Raw genomic sequence first — 20811 nt, 5'->3', positions numbered from 1 at the left:
CTCAGCTCTCACAAAGGCAGCAGCAACCTGTAGTACGTCAGTCTTTGAAGCTACTTGTTCTTGTGTGTAGGCTGTAGTCCGGCTGGCTATACCGCATGCCCGCAGGCCTGCCTGCCTACCTGCCTACCTACCTGCCTGCCTACCTGCCTACCTACCTGCCTGGCTACCTGTCTCCTGGGTCTGAGTTGCCTTGCAGCACGAAGGGTTAAATGGGGAAACGTAGACCATCCTTTCTCTCCCCTTCACCCCTTGCCCCCCATTTCGCCCCTCTCCCCTTGCCAGCTGAATTCATTTGATACTTTTTTGTTGAAAGTCAGTCTTTTTCAGGGATATGCCTACCTAATGACGCAATGACGTCAATGCAGGTCAATAGCGCACTGGTGAAGCGGACTGGCGGGCTGAGGCTACGGTGTGGCTGTGGCTGCGCGTGAACTCATTTAGTTTGTCTCCGCGGTAAATCCGTTAGTTTGCCCATGGTACAGCCATTATAAGACAGATCACCTATTGATAGGCTATCATTCCCATCACACTAAACTTCGTTATTTGACTCAGTTGCTGTGAGAGCTGGTTGGACCTGGTCGTCTAACACTGTGAATGGAGCGGGAGAGATAAGTGATCCGCATCACTATATCACATGTTGCACGGATCATTCATACTTCCCTGCTCCCTCGTCATTCACATTTATCGCGGTGCGCATCGCATAGCGTATGATGATGATTTAAATTACCCGATTTTGGCGGGCTTCTTTCATCAGTTGGTTTTCGAGCATAACGCGGTGTTCTCGCCCGCGTTCTGTTCCTGAATAAGAACAACACCAAATATGTTCGCCCCAGGTAGAGAACTGAAACGACGCGCACGGCGTGACCCCCTTTCGCCGTCCTGCTTTGACTCCGACCTAGAACTCTTTCCCTTTTTCTCAAAAAGCATCACATTCAGACGAAGCCCTTTGTAGACTACTCGAGCGCAACCAGACAAGACTTCTCACACAGGTAAGTGCTTTCTTATGTACCGGAGGGAATCGTGACTACCCCAGAGGTGCGGAAAGTTGTCTCTTTTAACCCTGGCAACCAGGGCAGCCTACTAACACTCAGTTATGATGAGACTTTAGTTCAGCATAATCTTGAAGCATGCTATTTTATGTAGCCTTTGCACTGATATCCTACATGGGCAGATGTTTTAGCCTAGGCTACATAGCCTTATCTGAACACATGCATGTGCAAAAACGTTATTGTTCTCGTTTAGACTATGATAACTAACACTGCAGCTATATGGACAGTGGATATGTTGTTCAGAGTTACTGTGAGTTCTGCACTTTGGAAGAGATCCGCAATAAACACTCTGAGTCGTAGACAGTGCGGGCTGAGCTAACGCGTAGGCGTATTCACGTGCCGGGGTTCCTCCGTTTAGCCCGCTACTCTGCTGGGATGCCTAGTAACAGAGAGCATGGCACATAGCCTATAGCTGTCCGTGGCAGCTCCGCACACGGCGCGTAATAGACAAAGCTTTAAAGTTGATTCAGGAGGTAAGAGGTATAAACTTTTTGTAGTCTACGCTACTACACTTTGATAATACATTCAGAGGGCACTTGCGTCAGTGAGCACTTGTTGTATATCCCGCTGCTGCAAGTCATCCGAATTACATAGACGGAGTTATTTGACCGTTTAGCTCACTTTAGTAGTTGCGTAGGTCGGTCACAGATTATTTTGGTGACCCCCTTTGCCTTGTAGCGTGTGAAAGAAAAGTATTCGAGCAATTATTTCGCTAGACTGTATGCGTGTCCTAAAGGCAAATGAAAAGGACCTATATGTCTTGTTATGATGACAAAGAAACAACTAACTTGCAATTGGTCAATATAGGCTATCGATCTACTCGCTTATATGGACAAGCATGAGATAATGAGAAAGACATACGCAGTAAACTATATGGTGCAGGAGCTCCGTTCAACGCAAAGCCTTTGTGCGCCCCGGTTAACTTTTCAGAACCAGGTAAGAGGTAAGTGCTGTGCCGCCATTCTCACATCGGTTTTGATAAAGTGCTTTGTTTGCGCCGTTTTACCTTTTCAGGACCATGGACAGCGCCACGGTGCACGAAGTGCTGCCCCCTTAGCTTTTCAGCACCATGGACAGCGTCACCGTGCTAAGGGAGGTGAATTGAAATAGCTTATAAAACTCGTATAGGAACACAAATTGGAAAGTTGAACAACTTGTTAACTAGGCGTCACGTGGCTCCAACTGAAATGTACATTGAGTGTAGATAACTTCAGGAAGATGGCAGATAAAAAAAGGCCATATGAAATGTCTGGGATAACAATTTTCATAGGGCGTTTCCAAGATTTGAAGAAGAATAGCTAGGCTACTTGTCAACACACAAAAAATCTGAGCTTCCGCTATTTTAGGCAAACGTTTGGCTATACACCTGGGCTGGCGCATTGATAAGATCCTGTAAAAATAGATTTCTATGCAGTATACATAAATCAAATAGTACAGTTCCTTAAGGGAGGAGCTAGCCTTCCTTCAGGGCTTTGTACCATAACTTTGGTGTCAATTGTGTGAGGAGTAGGGGTGGGAGACTGTATTCTTACAGCTGTCTCAGGTAAGAAAAATGCCTGTGTGTGTGTGTGTGTGTGTGTGTGCTGTGGTCCGTCGTCAGCTGGTTGGTTTGGATAACCAACAAGCAGCACACGTCACGCTGTGTGTTTGGAGGGAGGTGCCCCCACCGTGCATTGTCTGGCATTTGGCGGGTGGCCGGGTCGGGCACTGCTCAGAGTCAGGGAAACACTGGTTCTTCAAAAACAAATTCTCCAGCTGACATTTTCATTAAACCGAGAGAAAGGTCCATTGAAACTAGCAGAAGTCCATTCTCCGGGGGAGGGAGGGGGGGGAGAATTGGAAGGAGAGGTCTCGGGCTGAGTGTGGCGACATCGTGCGGCGAACTCAGTGCGCTTCACTGATAGACCCGCTCATTGATATTTGTTGCTGGTTCACTGATTGAAAGATTGCAGCTGCAGCAAAGACGGCTGAAAGACAGACAGATGGAGGGATGGAAGAGATGAGGCAAGTGGGCAAGGGGGAAACTTCAAACAACATTATAGATGGCAATAGAGTACTGTTCAACAGTTTAGAGAACAAATGAGAACTGTAAGAGTCGTTTATGATCATAAGGTTTCTAGTTAGGAATTGCATTTCTACAGCTATCCAAAAGCCCCATCTCACCTCACCCCTCGCCCTTAGTGTCAGGGGCTGCCCTAACTTGCACTCCACATCGGGGTGAAACCTGCAGCAGCAAGCGGACATACAGTATTGGCTTGTATTATAATAATATTATAATAATACAAGCCAATAAGCGATATAAATAGCATCTACCGCTGCGACAGGCGCAACCTTTTTTTTCATCTGAGATGACTTTTCGAGGATAACCGCCAATCTCTGGGCAGACGCACACACACACACACACACACACACACACACACACACACACACTGGTCTCGTGACTTTCCACGCGGGATGCTGGCAGGACGTCAGGATGAACCCGGGAGAGGAGAGTAAGGGAAGGAATTATAGGGGATGTAGATTGTAGAGAGAGGTGGTGGGGGGGGGTGTAAGGATACGAGAGAGACTATTTAGAGCGAGAGTGACTATTTATGTCTAGGGTGTGTGTATAGGTTGTATCCATCGTATTGGTGTGCTTGTGCTTGCGCTGACAATGCAGTGGGTGAGCGAGTCTGGCGCGTGGGTACGGGCAGCGGCGAACAGAGGAGCCAGTTCACGTAGAGATCGCATTGTTATTCTCACTAGCTCGGCTAGAATGTTTGCCTAGAAAATACACGGATGGGAACCAAGCCTCAAGACTACAGTTCATACCAATCCAGTAGACGAGAAAAGCGCATGAGAAACAGTGGAGGGGGAGGTGGAGAGAAGGAGATTCCAGAATTGTTCATTCATACTAAGGAGCTATATGAGACGCATAGGCTGTTTCCCCTACCATTTTATTCTCCAAACCAAAAGCAGCGTCTTTAATCAGGCGCTGTAGGCCATATCTGTAAAGTGGGGAGAATCTAAACGTGACGTCAATGCCTAGTAACTGACGCAGCCCCTCACAAAAAATACGGCTTTTATTCTCTTTGGTCAGCAAGCTTTTAATTATTCGTTTATTGTTTTAATTCTTTTTTTTAAATCGAAAACCCCTGGGATAACGTGGGGTTATCCCTATTATGTGAAGGGACCTATTCCATTTCGTATGTAGGCTATTTTGTGAATTGCAAACCAACCAACAGCTGCGTAGTGAATTCTTCAGCGAAAGTTGCATGGAGACACACACGAGCGAGAAGGCTTCGAAGAGCTGCGCGAGAGCACGGCGCAGTCAAATGTCGATGATAAGAATATATGAAAAGAAGGAGTGAGAGGGATATTAGTGGAGTAAAGTACTGTGCTTTGAGATACGGGGAGGGGGGCTCTTGTGCAGAGTTGGAGAGGCAAAATAATGTACATTACATGCACTACACGTAACGTCCCTGAGCGATGCCTTTGTGAGTGTTTTTCCCCCTTACTGCCACCTAAAAATAGCAGCAGGGTTTGATCGTGCGCCAGAAATAGACGGAGGGTATCACTTGTATAAAAAGGAAGGCGACCCTGAGAAAACTTGGACGTGCCATGATTTAGGCTATATTAACCATGGACTGAATATTTGTTCATATCCAATTTAATTTGCCTCTGTTTCTGTAAAACATGTTCGTGTATAAATTCTAAATGCATTTGATTTCTCTTTCCCTCGTTTCAGCAAGTGGTCCCTGCTACGGTAAGTGATACTTTGCACGTGCAATGTTATTTTTTTAAAATTCAATGTAGTTTCTCTGTGTGTCATTTTTGCATGTTCCGGTGCGTGTCTACTGTCGTGTCTTGTCGTGCTTCCCATCATATTTAGCTCACAGTGTAGTAACAGAAAAATACCAGCATTCTTGTTCTTGACTTGGATACATCGGCATGTTTTTATAGTTTTTGACAACATTCAAATTAAACCATGCACCTTTCTCTAAAGAAAGGGAATCACCGCAATAGTAAATAAGTGAAAACTCCTTTGTCTGTTGGCGCTGTTGTCTCTTTTCACATCTCATTCCTCCCGCAAAAACCATACGCTTGCAAGGGAGAACCCTTCTCTAATGAGCGCTAAATGGACACTAATTTGTCCTTATTTTTTATTTTTTTTAAAAGAGGAGGCATAAAGACAGGAATGGAGAAGCAGGAGGAAGAGGGGGGGGAGGGGGGGGTTGAAGAGGAAGAGGAAGAAAACAAGCACATAGGAAAGGGGGAGCAGTATCCCGAAACGTTGCACGTACTTGGGGGAAACCCGGTAGCTGTCCAACAGTAATGGTGCTGAAAATACATCGAGTGGCACTGGGGAGCGTTCCGTGATTCACCAAACCATGGGCAAGCGCGTTTACAGAGCGAACCAATGTCATTTCAATGAATGATAGCCTGAAAACGTTTGCTCTTTCACGGAGCGTTTATCGGAGGCTGAGTCCTTTACTTCAGGGGTAATACCTGAAACTACCGATTTCCCGCCTGCGTCGTTTGAACAGTTTTACCAGATGATGTACAGGCAGAGACAGGGAGGCTATAGGCAGATAGACTTGGATTACCCTTCTGCCCACGTCATCCATTTCTATCGTCAGTGTATTTGGCTATACCGTATGCTATGATCGATTGTATTTATTTCAATGTAAAACCATCATCTGCATCATCCCCATTCATTTTGTTCCTTTGCATAAGCAATGTGAAAGTTTTCATACGGCTTAACTAACTACTGCAGGTCAAACCGCCAGTCACCATACGCGTTGCATTGCTGCTTTTGAATCGGATACGGATGACTTCTCTGCGTGTACAAAACATTAGGAACACCTTCCTAATATTGAGTGGCACCCCCTTTTGACCTCAGAACATCCTAAATTCGTCGGGGCATGGACTCTACAAGGTGTAGAAAGAGTTCCACAGGGATGCTGGCCCATGTCAACTACAATGTTTCCCACAGTTGTGTCAAGTTGGCTGGATGTCCTTTGGGTGGTTGACCATTCTTGATACACACGGGAAACTGTTCAGCGTGAAAAACCCAGCAGCGTTGCAATTCTTTGCACACTCAAATCAGCGCGCCTGGTACCTACTACCATACTCCTTTTAAAGGCACTTACATATTTTGTCTTGCCCATTCACCCTCTAAATGACACACATACACAATCCATGTCTCAGTTGTCTCAACGCTTAAAAAACATTATTTAACCTGTCTCCTCCCCTTCATCTACACTGATTGAAGTGGATTTAACAAGTGACATCAATAAGGGATCATAGCGTTCACCTGGATTCACCTGGTCAGACGGTCATGGAAAGAGCACGTGTCCTTATGTTTTGTACACTCAGTGTACTTAGTACGATTCCAGTGGTCATGGGCCATTGCCCATCCCGTCTAATTTCTATTTTGGTCGGATTTCTTTCCAGAGTAACTTTGCGTTGTACTGTATATGTGGTGGTGGGGGGGGGCTGCCAAATGGGCAAGGAATCACCTATTCAATTACTATAGTGTCATCCCTCTGAGCACAGACACCAGTTCAACGTCTAGTTTTGATTTACATTTGGTTGAGTTGTCAACTAACGTGAATTCAATGTCAAATCAACAAACAATTTCATCATGACATTGGATTTAGGTTAAAAGTTGGGTGAAAAAATACGAAATGCCCTTACATTGACGATTTATTGAAAATCCAATTCGTTTTCCACGTTAATTAAACGTCATCACATAGATTGTCTGGGTTGAAATGACATGGAATCAACGTTGATTCAACCAGTTTTTGCCCAGTGGGATGTCGAGGCAATCACAGCCAACTTAGTTATAATGTATGAAATAAAGTAAGCGACGACTCGCATGTCAAAATGTCGAATCGAATTCAAACAACGCTTGTATCTGCCTGCAGTTTCGTTCACGCCACACAAGAATCATGCTCACTCACTCATAGCTACAGTCTTCGCACGACTTTTGTCCACAAGCCTATATATAGCATTCTTTTCGCCGCGGGAGAAGAGTTGCAGTACACGACATCCACGTTGTCATGAAAAATAAATCTTCAATGGCTGGCTCGTGTTGTGATAGAGTGTGGAACCATTCACCTGCTATATTACCTCCACCTTTCAAAAACCTCCGCCTTTAGCCTTCCTTTTGCCAAACGAAGCAGCAGATAGGGCCAGATCTCCTTCCTTCAATAATTAAATGCCGGGCCGTGTAATTTCAGTGGAAACAACACGGATTCTTGAGTCGTGACTGCTAAAGTGAGTAATGCGCGCGTTGGCTGCGTCAGGAGAGGCAGTCACTGTGCAGACTGAAGGAGGGGAGGAGGGGGGGGGGGGGGTCGTGACTGACTGTAGAGACGGTCGCAAATGAAAAGACCACCCAATAAAAATCCACAACAGGGCGACAAAATGGGGATTGGGAAACGTTTATGGTACATTTGCATTGCTGTCCCCCTGAATACTACTTCGTTCCCTTACCTTGCTTTACTGATCCTGGCACCGCACCAACTTGAATGCAGGAGAAGAGTTACAAGGATAGGAGAAGGAGGAAGAGGAGAAGGAGGGAAAGAGGGGGGGGGGGGATTGGTTTGGGATAAAACGTGGAAGGAGGAAGAGGAGAAGGAGGGAAAGAGGGGGGGGATTGGTTTGGGATAAAACGAGACACATATTAAGGAGGGAGGATCCAGATATAGATCGTGAACCCGACCTCCTACTCGGTAGAGTTCGGTCTAGTTTCGAGGGGGGAGTAGGTATACCGGGGGCTCTTGTGGGATTTCTCTCTCCAAATTGATGGGGTCTAAAAACACTGAGAAAAAAACCTCAAGGGTAAGTACACTTCTACTATTCTGTAACTTTCCCGATTCATCTTAATTAAGTAAGTTTATTAAAGATTGTTTAACTATTGGTGTGTGCAGAGTTTGATAATTGGGCTGGGTGACTATTGTTGTCATTGACTTGTTATCACTATCATTCTAGTGTTTTGTTCCGACTACTGCTAATGCTACTATGTAGGTGCCTTTTATTGTCGTTCTGGGTTGCATGTATTACAATATATTGCGCTGTAATTCGGAATGTTTGACATGGGGTACTTTGACAACAAGTGTGTTTCGAGACCCCCGTGTCGTCACTACCAGTGGTATCCTCCAGTGAACTCTCTCTGGTCATGCAATAGAATCGCTTCAGATGCTTGTCATGTTGTTGTTATCGTGTGGAGGAGGCACCGCGCTTTCCCACGATTGGTTTACATGCGTTCAGGGGGTCATATTCATATTAGCGTTTCAAAATGGTTCATGTCTAGCCTATATACAATTGTATTTACATGCATTACGTGTAATGCAGTAAGGATTTAACTAACGAACCTGTTGTCGTTTATTTTTTCGTCATTTTAAACTCAATAAAATGCATTGTGATCCGATATGTGTATCTCCCACACACTAGCGGTTCTGGGGGGCAGTGCCCCTGTGACAACCATTTTGGACCCCCTTGTGGCCCCCCTAAATGTGGAGTATGAAATAATTTCTACATAACTAATTTTTGCTATCGTTCTTTTTTTTTTTACATCCGTTATTAGACAGTGACAACGCGGAACATTAATTTAACCCACACATTTTCTAGAGGGACGGCTTTAGGCGGAACACAACAGTATCGTACCACATGCAAGACGATATGACAACAATAACGTCTAATGTAACTGGCCCCTCTAACAGTACAACTGGCCCCAGCTTGGCCCCCCCAGTTGAAATGGTCAAGAACCGCCACTGCTCCCACATGCATAGCCGTAGCCAAGCTGCAATCCATCCACAACTCGAGAATCAATCAATCGATATAATAAATCCACCCAAATGTTCTGTGTACATAACCCTATTCGCTCGCATTTATCAAGTCACTTTCGCCAGCTAGAACACAATTTGGTTTCCCTTTTCTTTTTTTTCAAAAAAGGGGGGCCCCTATATGAGCAAGACACCGATTGGTCGATGACGAGTTTTCGTTTGCTCCAATAAGGTCCCTCGCTGCTCTATATTTATTGCTAGCAGATTACTGCTTGCTCCCGCCTTACCCAGACGGCTCGAGCGGCCAGAGCGAGCTAGTTCTCCAGGAGACTTCACGAACGAGGGGAATATATATTTATATATATATGTATACCTATCTATAGAACCATAATAACAACTAAAACAGTGCTGCTTCCGATGCTCGGAGCCTAAATGACCACATTGGCTTAAACATTTCTGCATTTAGACCAAATGATATTCGAAAGAGAGAGGGAGTAGGAAGAATTTCGAGATGGAGGTGGGGGAGAAATTCAACTACCGAGAAGCAATGCGATTTAGGACCATGGACAGCGGTAGAAAGCGGTAGCGTTGGCATTTGTATGTAGCTTCGATTGGAAACCCTATTTCTCGCCTCGTAGTGTGTGATTGAGTTGGAGACACAATTGCCTCGGGTTGCCGATGGCTGAATGGACCCACTCCGGGATTGGCGATGGAAGCGGTCTTTCTTGATGTCACTTTCTTAAGCCTCATGGACTCTCGACAGGACGTAGAGGCAGAAGCCGATCAGTCCTTCGCGAATCTTTTTGCGGTCTGGGCTTGCTGTACATAACTAACAAGCTGGGAAGCCCTTACCCCAAAAAGCATTTGCGGAGGGCGCATTCGCCGAGTCACATCGCAAGACGTCTTGCAAGCACGCTTCGTGGATTCAAAAAAAAATATTTTTCCTCATGCTTTTAAACATGATAATTTTTACTACAATTATTATTCATATTCTTTTCATACTTATTTTTATTCTGATTTTAGTTTTGATATAATTGTTAAGTGCTAATTGTAATTTATTTAGTATGTGTTTGTATCGTTAGGCTTAGGTCCCATTTCTAAACTTTGGTGTGCCTCCCAACCCGGGGATACCGGTTAAAAGATTTCTCAGCTCCAGAGTTTCCGAAAATGTTTTGGACTCAACTTGGAGTAATGTGATGCCAATCAGTCCATATAGCGCCACAACCCCCAGATCCACAAGACCGGTGCATAGTCCCCTCAGCATTAAACAGAACGCCCTGCTGACGAATAAATCTGGGACCCAAATGGTACCCTTTTCCCTATATAGTGTACTATTATTGCATTATATAGGTAATAGGATACCATTTGAGACGCAGCATAAGTCTAAACAAAGGGACACCCTCGGAATGAACAAGTTGCACGTGGGGAAACAGAGTGATTCCATTCAGAGACGGTGGGAGGATAGAAGGGGGGAATGAGGAGGAGGGGTGTGGGAACTTGGACCTCTCTGCCCTGCGTGCACTTGGGAAATACAACGTTTATTTAAATGTTCCAATCTCCAAATAGTTAAGTGTGGGGGGAATTGAACACACACGCACACACACACACACACTTGAATATATGAGACATGACCATGCAGTGAGAGCGTGTGAATGTGTGTGAGAGGGAACGAGCCGTACTGTGTGTGTGGCCGTTCTCTAAGACAAGCAGGGAGACTGAAATTTCTCTTCCTTTCTCTTTATCGCTCTTCCTTTCTCTTTATCGCTCTTCCTTTCTCTCTCTCTCTCACACACACACGCGCGCACACACGCACACGTTTTTCTCCCTATTGTTATGATATAGCCTATTCACCCTCGAGCATCGCCCACCATTACCCCTTTCATCAAACTTAAAGCATAGAGCACGTCCTTCTATATTTGGCCCATGTAAGAGAGAGAAAAAAGTTGATTGGGAACACCAATTTGATCAGTTGACGAACTCCGACATATTCCTCGAGTTTGTTTCCAAAAGCATGGAGTGTCTTTCGTGTCCATCACGCTTCTGCACATTTGCAAAACCATGAAAATAGAACTCCCAGTTTTTGACTCCTTGTCCAGTTCGATAGAATGAAATAGTGCAGTGATGACACAATTAGATTTACACCCGAAAAGCAAAGTTAAAAAGCATAGCTATACCGGTAGCTGAATTATACTACATTGCCCTATACCACAGTCAGTGAACAGTGGCACAGTGAAGCATTTTGTATTCTTCTGGCTATGAACTCCAGCACTTTTTATTGGAAGTGATACAATGACTATAATGATAAAGTATCAGCTATGATTTGAGGGAATTTCTATCCATAAACGGTGAACCGTTTAGAAATTACAGCACTTTTTGTGCATAGTCCCCCCATTTCAGTGGACCAAAAGTATTTGGACAAATTCACTTAGGCCTACATGTGTATTAAAGAATTCAAAAGTTTCGTATTTGGTCCAATATTTCTAGAACGCAATGATTACATCAAACTTGTTACTCTACCAATTTGTTGGATGCATTTGCAGTTTTTTTGATGTTTCAGATTATTTTGTGCCCAGTAGAAATGAATGGTAAATAATGTATTGTGTCATTTTGCAGTCATTTTTATTGTACATAAGAATAGAATATGTTTGTAAACACTATGATGCTACTATGATTACTGATAGTCCCGAATGAATAAAAGTGACTGCAAAATTACACAATACATTATTTACCATTCATTTCTATTAGGCACAAAATTATCTGAAACACTACCAAAACAAACAGCAAATGCATCTAACAAGTGTGTAGAGTCACAAGCTTGGTGTAATCATTACGTGCTAGGAATATGGGACCAAATACTAAACGTTTGACTACTTTAATACACATATAAGTGAATTTGTCCCAATACTTTTGGTGCCCTAAAATGGGGGGCTATGTTCAAAAAGTATTATAGTTTTTAAACTGTTCACCCCCCCAAATTTTTTTAAAATTAAAGCTGACAGTCTGCACTGTTTGATTTCAAATACAAACTTTTGGAGTATAGAGCCAAAATAAGAAAGAAATGCTTCACTGTCCCAATAATTACGGAGAGTACTGTATATTATCCCTGAGTTTAGGGTATACCCTGCCATTACGCATCAGTGCAACCGTTTCAGGGGCATTTACATGAATGTGGGAATAGTATTTGCTTCTTTAATTCAAAATATTTGACTACTAATCCCTAGTCAGGTGTTTGCTATAGCATTGCAATCCTGGGCATAACTGGTCACTTACGGTGACCGCTGGCGTAAATGTTGGTCACGTGGACATAGTTGCTATTCAAAGTGAGAAAAATCAATAATCAAAAGAATAAATCAAATAAAAACAAACGATTTAAACCACGATGAGGGCCCTGTTATAGGCTGCCAATAGAAATATAACGTATCAATGATTTTGCCAGAAAAGTAAATATATGTATGTGTGTGTGTGTGTGTGTGTGTGTGTGTGTGTTTTATTGCCACATACACGATTGTAAAGTGACTGTGGTAAAAATAGCGCGTGCAGTTCGCTTAGGCTAATGAACTCATGGCGGTCTACTTCTCCTCTCGAGGTGAATGACATATCTCCTTGGCTTTATCAATTGACAAGCATCTCTGACCTATAGCGACATACATACAAACTCAGCTGAAGCTTAGAGTGTAACTTTCCAATATATAAGATGTGGGGTTTCCCACCCTGTGATTATCTCTGGAGGTCAAAGCTTGTTTTACTATGACAAAAGAAACACATTTGCTAGGTCAATAAAGGCGGGTTAACTCAAAATAAGGATAAAGACAGCAGTATTGTGTCGTAGGGGAGCCCATACCTGCATAACCTTTACACCCGCGTAACTTTTAAGCACCATGGACAGTGTCATTTCGCTGCAATGGTCGCACAGTGCACTCCACTTTAGGACCATGGACAGCGTCATATTTTCACCAATCTGACCACGGTCTTGCGTCCCTTCAACTTTTCAGCACCACGGACAGCGTCACGGGCCTTTGTTATTGATCAGCCCGATTTCAATGGCGTCACACTCTGTCACTCTGCAGCTCAACTTAGTCAAGTCTCTAAATAATCGTCATAAATTAGGGTTCATGTCACCTTTAGGCACTCAGGTTGTTTTTTTGTTCTTATCGTGAAAATGACGAGACAGCTGACAATTCACTAATGCTGTAAAAACCCTCACCACACCGTGACGAAAGAGTAACAAGTAGTCATAGGCCTATAGTAGAAAGTAGCACACAATGGTTAACACTTGACAGTGGAGGCAAAACCACTGTTTTGCATGGTATTGTGTGGGTGCTGTAACGTGTATTTCCGATAAGTATAGCCCACCTATTGCGTGTTTTTGTATTTGGACACAACTGCATGCAATAAATGCCAATGCCATAGCCCAAAAATAGATCTCTTGTTTTGTAGTTTATTTTGTGTGGTGCAGTATGGATGGACAAAGCCTAGGCCTAACTATGCATACTTTTATTCTCTAAACAATTGTTAAAAAAGTGTCTAGGAAGAGATTCGAACTAGATGTGGGCAAACAACAAGGCTACGTTTACATGTTTTAAAACCTTTCGAGTCAGTCATTTGAATTGGTGTGATTTGAGGTGGGCGTCGTTGAGGAAGGGCCTTCATTCCCGCTCCGCGTCTTTTCGAAGACTTTATTTGTGCGCACGGGACGCCCCTCTTCCACCCAAGTATGCTGTACACTTTTAATGGCAATGCTCTATCAATCTTACAGAAATAATGATACCTCTGTCTTTTTGTTTTCTGCAGGTGAGGGAAGAAGTCTGCACGATAACTTGACCGTGAAGGGGTCGAGCGCCGTGTGACATCCTGGGCAGAAACGTCAACTCGATTGGGATTTCATCATCTCCATTGAGAAAGGGAGCCGGCCTATCACACGTGGACCATTAAAATCACCACCTCTTGGTCCTTCCTCTCTCGTGTTCAGCGCAAGGTAATTGTTAACCCGAGAGTGTTAACAGAGGCAACTGGAAAGATGACGTCAAACAAAAATCGCTTCCCTTTGAAATTGCATTTTTGTCGGGCATTTTCACCGCTGCACACGTGAGCAGAAGTTGACCGCCCATTAATTTGGCATCAATATGTCCAATCATTGCAGTCCTTTGTTAGAAACATACTTTATAGATTTTTCAGACGTCAATGCAACAAAGACAATTGTTTTGTCGAGGTTTGACCTCTTCCAGTGCATGTGTGAGGGGTAGGCAGTATATGCCTCATTTTACTGGTCTGTAGACGTGTAGGTTCTACATATAGTTCCCAAATAGGCCTGTCTGACCCTACTTTTTTAAAATAGTGTTTTGGTGGGTAATGTGTGTTTAGTACTGTGTTCTAAATCACGGAAACAAAACAAAACAAAACATATATTCTATATATCTCTCTGTCTACCACACAACGTTAAAGAGCAAATTGTGTTCCATTTTATGCAGTTAGTGAATATCACCGAAAATAAGAATGACATTTATTGAGTAATGAGAAGGAGGGCCAAGGAGGGATGCAGGAGAGGTGCAGGGTGAAGTTGCTCCTAGACACTGATCTTGGGGCAGTTTTGCATTTCCCTCACATGCCCAAAATCTTTACCTAGGGGAAACTTCAGTCTCGTAATGATATCTTGGCCCTATACACTTGATTGACATGTATGAAAACTGTCTTTTTGAAGAATTTGCTTTGCAATGTTTTTAGTGTGTTTCTCTGATGGCTTGCACCATTCCATAGCAGTGTAGTATGTCTGAACACAAAGATAACGTGAAGGAGAGGAGAGGTGTAGCTATGGACTTTGTTAAAGAATAGCAAGTCTATAGTGGAGCAACAGTTACACCAAAATGATAGTTGTGGGTTGCCTCCCAAATACCACCCTATTCCCTATTGCTTTTGACCAGGGCCCATAGGGCTCTGTGGGGAATAGTGCACCATTTGGGATACACAATTTGATACGTGGTTATGATGATAAATCCAGTTTGAAATCTGGTCAAAATGTTGGTCAATCAAGCACTTCTAGAGTCAGACTTATTGACCTGCACGGAGGACTAAATTCAGTAGAATATAGTGTAGTTCACCAAATACAGTACACGTGTAGTTATGTGTAAAGGTGTGAAAAATGGTGACCATGCAACTCCCGTCTTTGTTCAGACAAGCAGAACTCTTCAATGTTCAGACTTCTTTGGGGAATTCGTTTCATTTTGAACACTTGTCTCCAGATGTTTCCCAGAAAGCAAAACCGTTGTTATGACGTCTGTTATGGTCAGATTCTATGCTCGTTGTAAAATAATTTTGTAAGTGTATTTTTTAGCAACCAGAACAATATGTCTTCATCTGCCTGTATTCTGATTATCTGACCAGATATCAAACCAACATATGAAGTCTTTCCCATGAAGCCTGGATTTTGTCATGAAAAGTCTTTACCTGTTTGTTGAAATCTGGTTATATAACGTCTTCTCAACCAGACAACCAGTTTACAACAAGAAAACAACGTTATCAAGACGTCATGTGTCAAATTATGCCCACTGGGTTTGTTCATTTATGACTACTAAGGTTTAGGTCTCAAAGACTGTGAGTTCGTGGTAAAACCTCTGGGCTGGGCTTATCAAGGTGTGTCCCTCAAAATCTACCGGTTAATAGTGAGATTTGTATGACTAGTACAGTATTTGTCATTCAGGATGCATTTTCCTTTTGTCTCTGTGAGAGATATGTGAAGGTAGGAAGCAGTATGTATGGGTTTAGGAAAGTCAGGTTGAACAATGCCTTCTTGAGATTCCTGTTATTACGAAAAGCATGAACCTTTCGAGGATATTTAGAACGTTCAACCTTTGTCACTGATTCAGTGTGTTCATTGTGCAAGAGAGATGATTAGGGCCTACCAAATCCAACAAAAAACAAAAGAAATGAGCACACAATCAAAAACCTCCACTCACAAAAATGATGCCTCCATTTTTTTTAACCTAAACCACAACAGACCAGAACTTGTAACAAAACCAATTGCTAAAAATACTCTTGAATGAATCAGTCATTTGATATATTGTTGCATTTTCCATCTAGGACATAAAGGACCTCTTCCTATATTCAATACAACCGTATAGGTCACAACATCTAGAAATACCTGTTTTTGTCCTCCAGATGCCTGATTTGTTAGCCAAAAGGGGTGAGGCGACTGTCTAGCCATCTAAACAGAGATAAGAATGGGGACCTCTCCTCTTGAATGGAAGAACGTCATCACTCAGTTCTGTCGTGACTCGTATCATCACAAAGCTTTTTTTTTCTTTTTTCCCTCATTCCAAATGTCTTTGTTTATTTTTAGGGGAAACGTGTTCTGCTCACATGAACATAAGGTATGCATACGTACATGTAGGTACACACACACACACACACACACACACACACACACACACACACACACACACACACACACACTGTAGCTGGGCTTTATACACAAAGGACTACACAGCCTCTGTGCTGTGGGCCACACAGATATTTAGTAGATTCAAAGGCTTTAGGTCCTATTCTTTTCTATGTGGTTGTAATTATTGTAGTTTAATACCAGTCTCATTAATGAGAAGAACTCAACCCTTGTAAGATGATAGTCACTTGTGTCCATTTATTTGTAAAGGATGTTGTATTGTGTGTGTGTGTGTGTGTGTGTGTGTGTGTGTGTGTGTAGGGGAGGTGTCCAGAGGCCTAATAATGTCTAGCAAGTGAATGCTTTTTTTGTCAGGAGATGGTTACATATTGCATACTTGTGAAGCCAATCAGCGTTTGAATGGAATGGACCACGTTTGGACAGGAGAGAACAGTGGGGATTCCTCTTAACACATGATGGAGACCGGTTAACTTCTCAGTTAATCTACAGTTAAAGTTCCCTTGACACTTATGAAGAGTGATCAGATGAATTGCAATTAATTGCAAAGTCCCTCTTTGCCATGCAAATTAACTGAATCCCCCAAAAACATTTCCACTGCATTTCAGCCCTGCCACAAAAGGACCAGCTGACATCATGTCAGTTATTCTCTCATTAACACAGGTGTGAGTGTTGACGAGGACAAGGCTGGAGATACTCTGTCATGCTGATTGAGTTCGAATAACAGACTGGAAGCTTCAAAAGGAGGGTGGTGCTTGGAATCATTGTTCTTCCTCTGTCAACCATGGTTACCTGCAAGGAAACAAGTGCCGTCATCATTGCTTTGCACAAAAAGGGCTTCACAGGCAAGGATATTACTGCCAGTAAGGTTGCACCTAAATCAACCATTTATCTGGTCTCCAAGAACTTCAAGGAGAGCGGTTCAATTGTTGTGAAGAAGGCTTCAGGGCGCCCAAGAAAGTCCAGCAAGCGCCAGGACCGTCTCCTAAAGTTGATTCAGCTGCGGGATCGGGGCACCACCAGTACAGAGCTTTCTCAGGAATGGCAGCAGGCAGGTGTGAGTGCATCTGCACGTGCAGTGAGGCGAAGACTTTTGGAGGATGACCTGGTGTCAAGAAGGGCAGCAAAGAAGCCACTTCTCTCCAGGAAAAACATCAGGGACAGACTGATATTCTGCAAAAGGTACAGGGATTGGACTGCTGAGGACTGGGTTAAAGTCATTTTCTCTGATGAATCCCCTTTCCTATTGTTTGGGGCATCCAGAAAAAAGTCCAGTGTCATGCCAACAGTAAAGCATCCTGAGACCATTCATGTGTGGGGTTGCTTCTCAGCCAAGGGAGTGGGCTCACTCACAATTTTGCCTAAGAACACAGCCATGAATAAAGAATGGTACCAACACATCCTCCGAGAGCAACTTCTCCCAACCATCCAGGAACAGTTTGGTGACAAACAATGCCTTTTCCAGCATGATGGAGCACCTTGCCATAAGGCAAAAGTGATAACTTAGTGGCTCGGGGAACAAAACATCGATATTTTGGGTCCATGACCAGGAAACTCCTCAGACCTTAATCCCATTGAGAACTTGTGGTCAATCCTCAAGAGGCGGGTGGACAAACAAAAACCCACAAACTCCAAGCATTTATTATGCAAGAATTGGCTGCCATCAGTCAGGATGTGGCCCAGAAGTTAATTGACAGCATGCCAGGGCGGATTGCAGAGGTCTTGAAAAAGAAGGGTCAACTTCATGTAACTGTCAATAAAAGCCTTTGACACTTACAAAATGCTTGTAATTATACTTCAGTATTCCATAGTAACATCTGACAAAAAATATCTAAAGACACTGAAGCAGCAAACTTTGTGGAAATTCATATTTGGGTCATTCTCAAAACTTTTGGCCACGACTGTACGGGATACATCTGGTGTACACCGTCCAACAGAATGCTTTCATACAGGTTCCTTTCCAACAATGCAACAATAATAATAAATAATAAAAGATAAGACTACGAACATAAAGTTAATGGCTCAGTAGAACAGAATAAACATTTTAGCATAAGTATAATACAGGAAGACACAATTTATAGTACAATAATTACACATGTATCAGGGAAGGAGGGATTGAGGGGCAAGTGTTTAAATTGTGCAGTATTAGCAATAGTAAATAAGAGTCTTGTAGCAGCAGTTGTGATGTTTGTGTGTGTGTGTGGGCGTGAGTGAATGAGTGAGTGCATGTGTGCTAAGATGCGGAGAACCAGAGCAGGAGGTCAGTCCAGTTCAAGTGTTCAGCAGTCTGGTGGCTTGTAGGTAGAAACTGTCTCTGAACCTGCTGGTATTCTGTCTCTCTTTTCTTCCCCTCTCTCCCCCTTTCTTTCTCCTTCTCATTCTGTCTCTCTTTTCTTCCCCTCTCTCCCCCTTTCTTTCTCCTTCTCATTCTGTCTCTCTTTTCTTCCCCTCTCTCCCCCTTTCTTTCTCCTTCTCATTCTGTCTCTCTTTTCTTCCCCTCTCTCCCCCCTTTCTTTCTCCTTCTCATTCTGTCTCTCTTTTCTTCCCCTCTCTCCCCCTTTCTTTCTCCTTCTCATTCTGTCTCTCTTTTCTTCCCCTCTCTCCCCCTTTCTTTCTCCTCATTCTGTCTCCCTTTTCTTCCCCTCTCCCCCTTTCTTTCTCCTTCTCATTCTGTCTCCCTTTTCTTCCCCTCTCTCCCCCTTTCTTTCTCCTCATTCTGTCTCTCTTTTCTTCCCCTCTCCCCCTTTCTTTCTCCTTCTCATTCTGTCTCTCTTTTCTTCCCCTCTCTCCCCCTTTCTTTCTCCTTCTCATTCTGTCTCTCTTTTCTTCCCCTCTCTCCCCCTTTCTTTCTCCTTCTCATTCTGTCTCTTTTTTCTTCCCCTCTCTCCCCCTTTCTTTCTCCTCATTCTGTCTCCCTTTTCTTCCCCTCTCTCCCCCTTTCTTTCTCCTTCTCATTCTGTCTCCCCTTTCTTCCCCTCTCTCCCCCTTTCTTTCTCCTTCTCATTCTGTCTCCCATTCTCTCTTTCTCTTTCACACTTTAACCCTCTGTCTCTTTTTCTTTCCTATTGTCAGGGCCTTCCTGGCTGTGTGACAGAGGGAATCATGAGGGACGCCGTGAATGACTCTACGATGCCTTACTTCCCCCCCCACCACCTCTTTCCGGCTGCTTCTGCGTAAGGTATGATCACTATAGCCGCACACACACATTTCAAAGACTTACAAAAAGTACCAAATAGATGAAGCACTTTCCCCTCAAATGTTGCTGTTCTGAAACGGACAAATAGGAGGGGATGTATTTTGCAGAAGGAGCGTTATTTGTACTGTTCCATACCTTGGAACGTAATGTATCTTAGATGATGCCCCAGTGTAGGTTCCAATCATTTAGCAATGCGACTGTGCTCGCTGCTATCAGTGAAAAGGTTCCACACAACAACAAAAAAACGATCCCTGTTTCTAGTGCTCTTAGTAGTACTCAGCACGGCGGCTCCGACTATTACTGTTACACTTGCGGTGTTGGGGAAGCTACTCTGAAAATATAGTTCACCAAGCTACCGATTATTTCACACTGACAGAAGTTAAGATACACTGAAGCTACCCTTTAAGAAAAAATACATTTTACTTAACTAAAGTTACTTTGGGAAAAATAGTTCACGACATCCAAACGGCTTCTTGAAAAATGATCATATTTGAATCTGAAACGTCATAGAGTACAAATTGCAAGCACAGATGACTTTGAGGTCATACATTAACAGAATGTGCCTATTAAACACAAGAACGATGTTTCAAGGGAGAACTGGGAAGGTCTGATGCTGAAAAAGAAAGGAAATTCTTTCCTATTTTCTTTTCTTTTTGCAAAAGAAAATGTGGTGTGTAGTTCCAGTCGTTCGCTACACTGCTACGTGGCAACAACGAAAAGTTATTAACTATTGAAAACAATACCAAAAGTTGAATTGAGTTAATAAACTACCACCAAGCTACTGCAACATGCAGTTAAATTACTAGTTCACTACTCCACACTGTACACTTGTCACCTGGTTGAGTGAGTGTGAAAGGACTCAATCATGATCCACTTCCTGTGTGTGCCCAGCCTATACTGAACCTGTGTTCATTTGGCACCAAAGGGAAGACAATAGACTGAAAGATGGGAGGGACTACCTGAGGTGTATTAATTAGTCCTACACCGTAGCAAAACGTTTTGCAACGGAAACTTTTTTTTTTTGCAATAAAAACAAACGTTTTCAACTTAGGTTCCATTTGGTTCCTTGTGAATACACCCTTGGATTCTTCCAAATAGCAAAAGCTCATTTTTGCTGTCTGTCGCAGACAGTTAGGAGCTAAAAGGAATACTTCACGTCGTTTCACATTATCCATGCATATGCTAGGGTGGTTGATAGGTAGTTTAGTGGAAAGTGAGTTCTAGGTCAAACTGAAACACGGGGCGCTTTTCTGTCCCAGGCTGGCAGCTGCCATACACCCGGCCTTCCCCTCCATCTCTCCCCTTCCCTCCCATCTCTGACGGAAGGAGAGGTGCCCGTCGTTGTAAGGCGGTGGTGGAAAAATGGGGCAGGCTGAGGGATGACTCAGCCTACTGGAGGGGGAA

At 43.4% G+C, this 20811-nt stretch overlaps 1 long non-coding RNA gene across 3 annotated transcripts in view; it reads left to right on the top strand.

Moving 5' to 3' along the window:
- The first annotated feature begins 4605 nt into the window (after nucleotides 1-4605).
- Nucleotides 4606-20811, top strand: part of LOC106561089 (uncharacterized) — a 28030-nt gene continuing 11824 nt past the window's right edge. For 2 of the 3 annotated variants that reach the window (XR_001318721.2, XR_001318716.2), the window contains exons 1-3: nucleotides 4606-4794; nucleotides 13613-13796; nucleotides 19284-19389. This is a non-coding gene — a long non-coding RNA (uncharacterized lncRNA). Of the gene's footprint in view, nucleotides 4795-7695; nucleotides 7878-13612; nucleotides 13797-19283; nucleotides 19390-20811 lie in introns of those variants that run through there. The other variant, XR_001318719.2, reaches the window with a different exon arrangement.

Source organism: Salmo salar, chromosome ssa10 (assembly GCF_905237065.1).
Source record: "Salmo salar chromosome ssa10, Ssal_v3.1, whole genome shotgun sequence".
NCBI lineage: Eukaryota > Metazoa > Chordata > Actinopteri > Salmoniformes > Salmonidae > Salmo > Salmo salar.
Note: the sequence above shows the minus strand (reverse complement) of the source record. Positions and strands in the feature narration are given on the sequence as shown.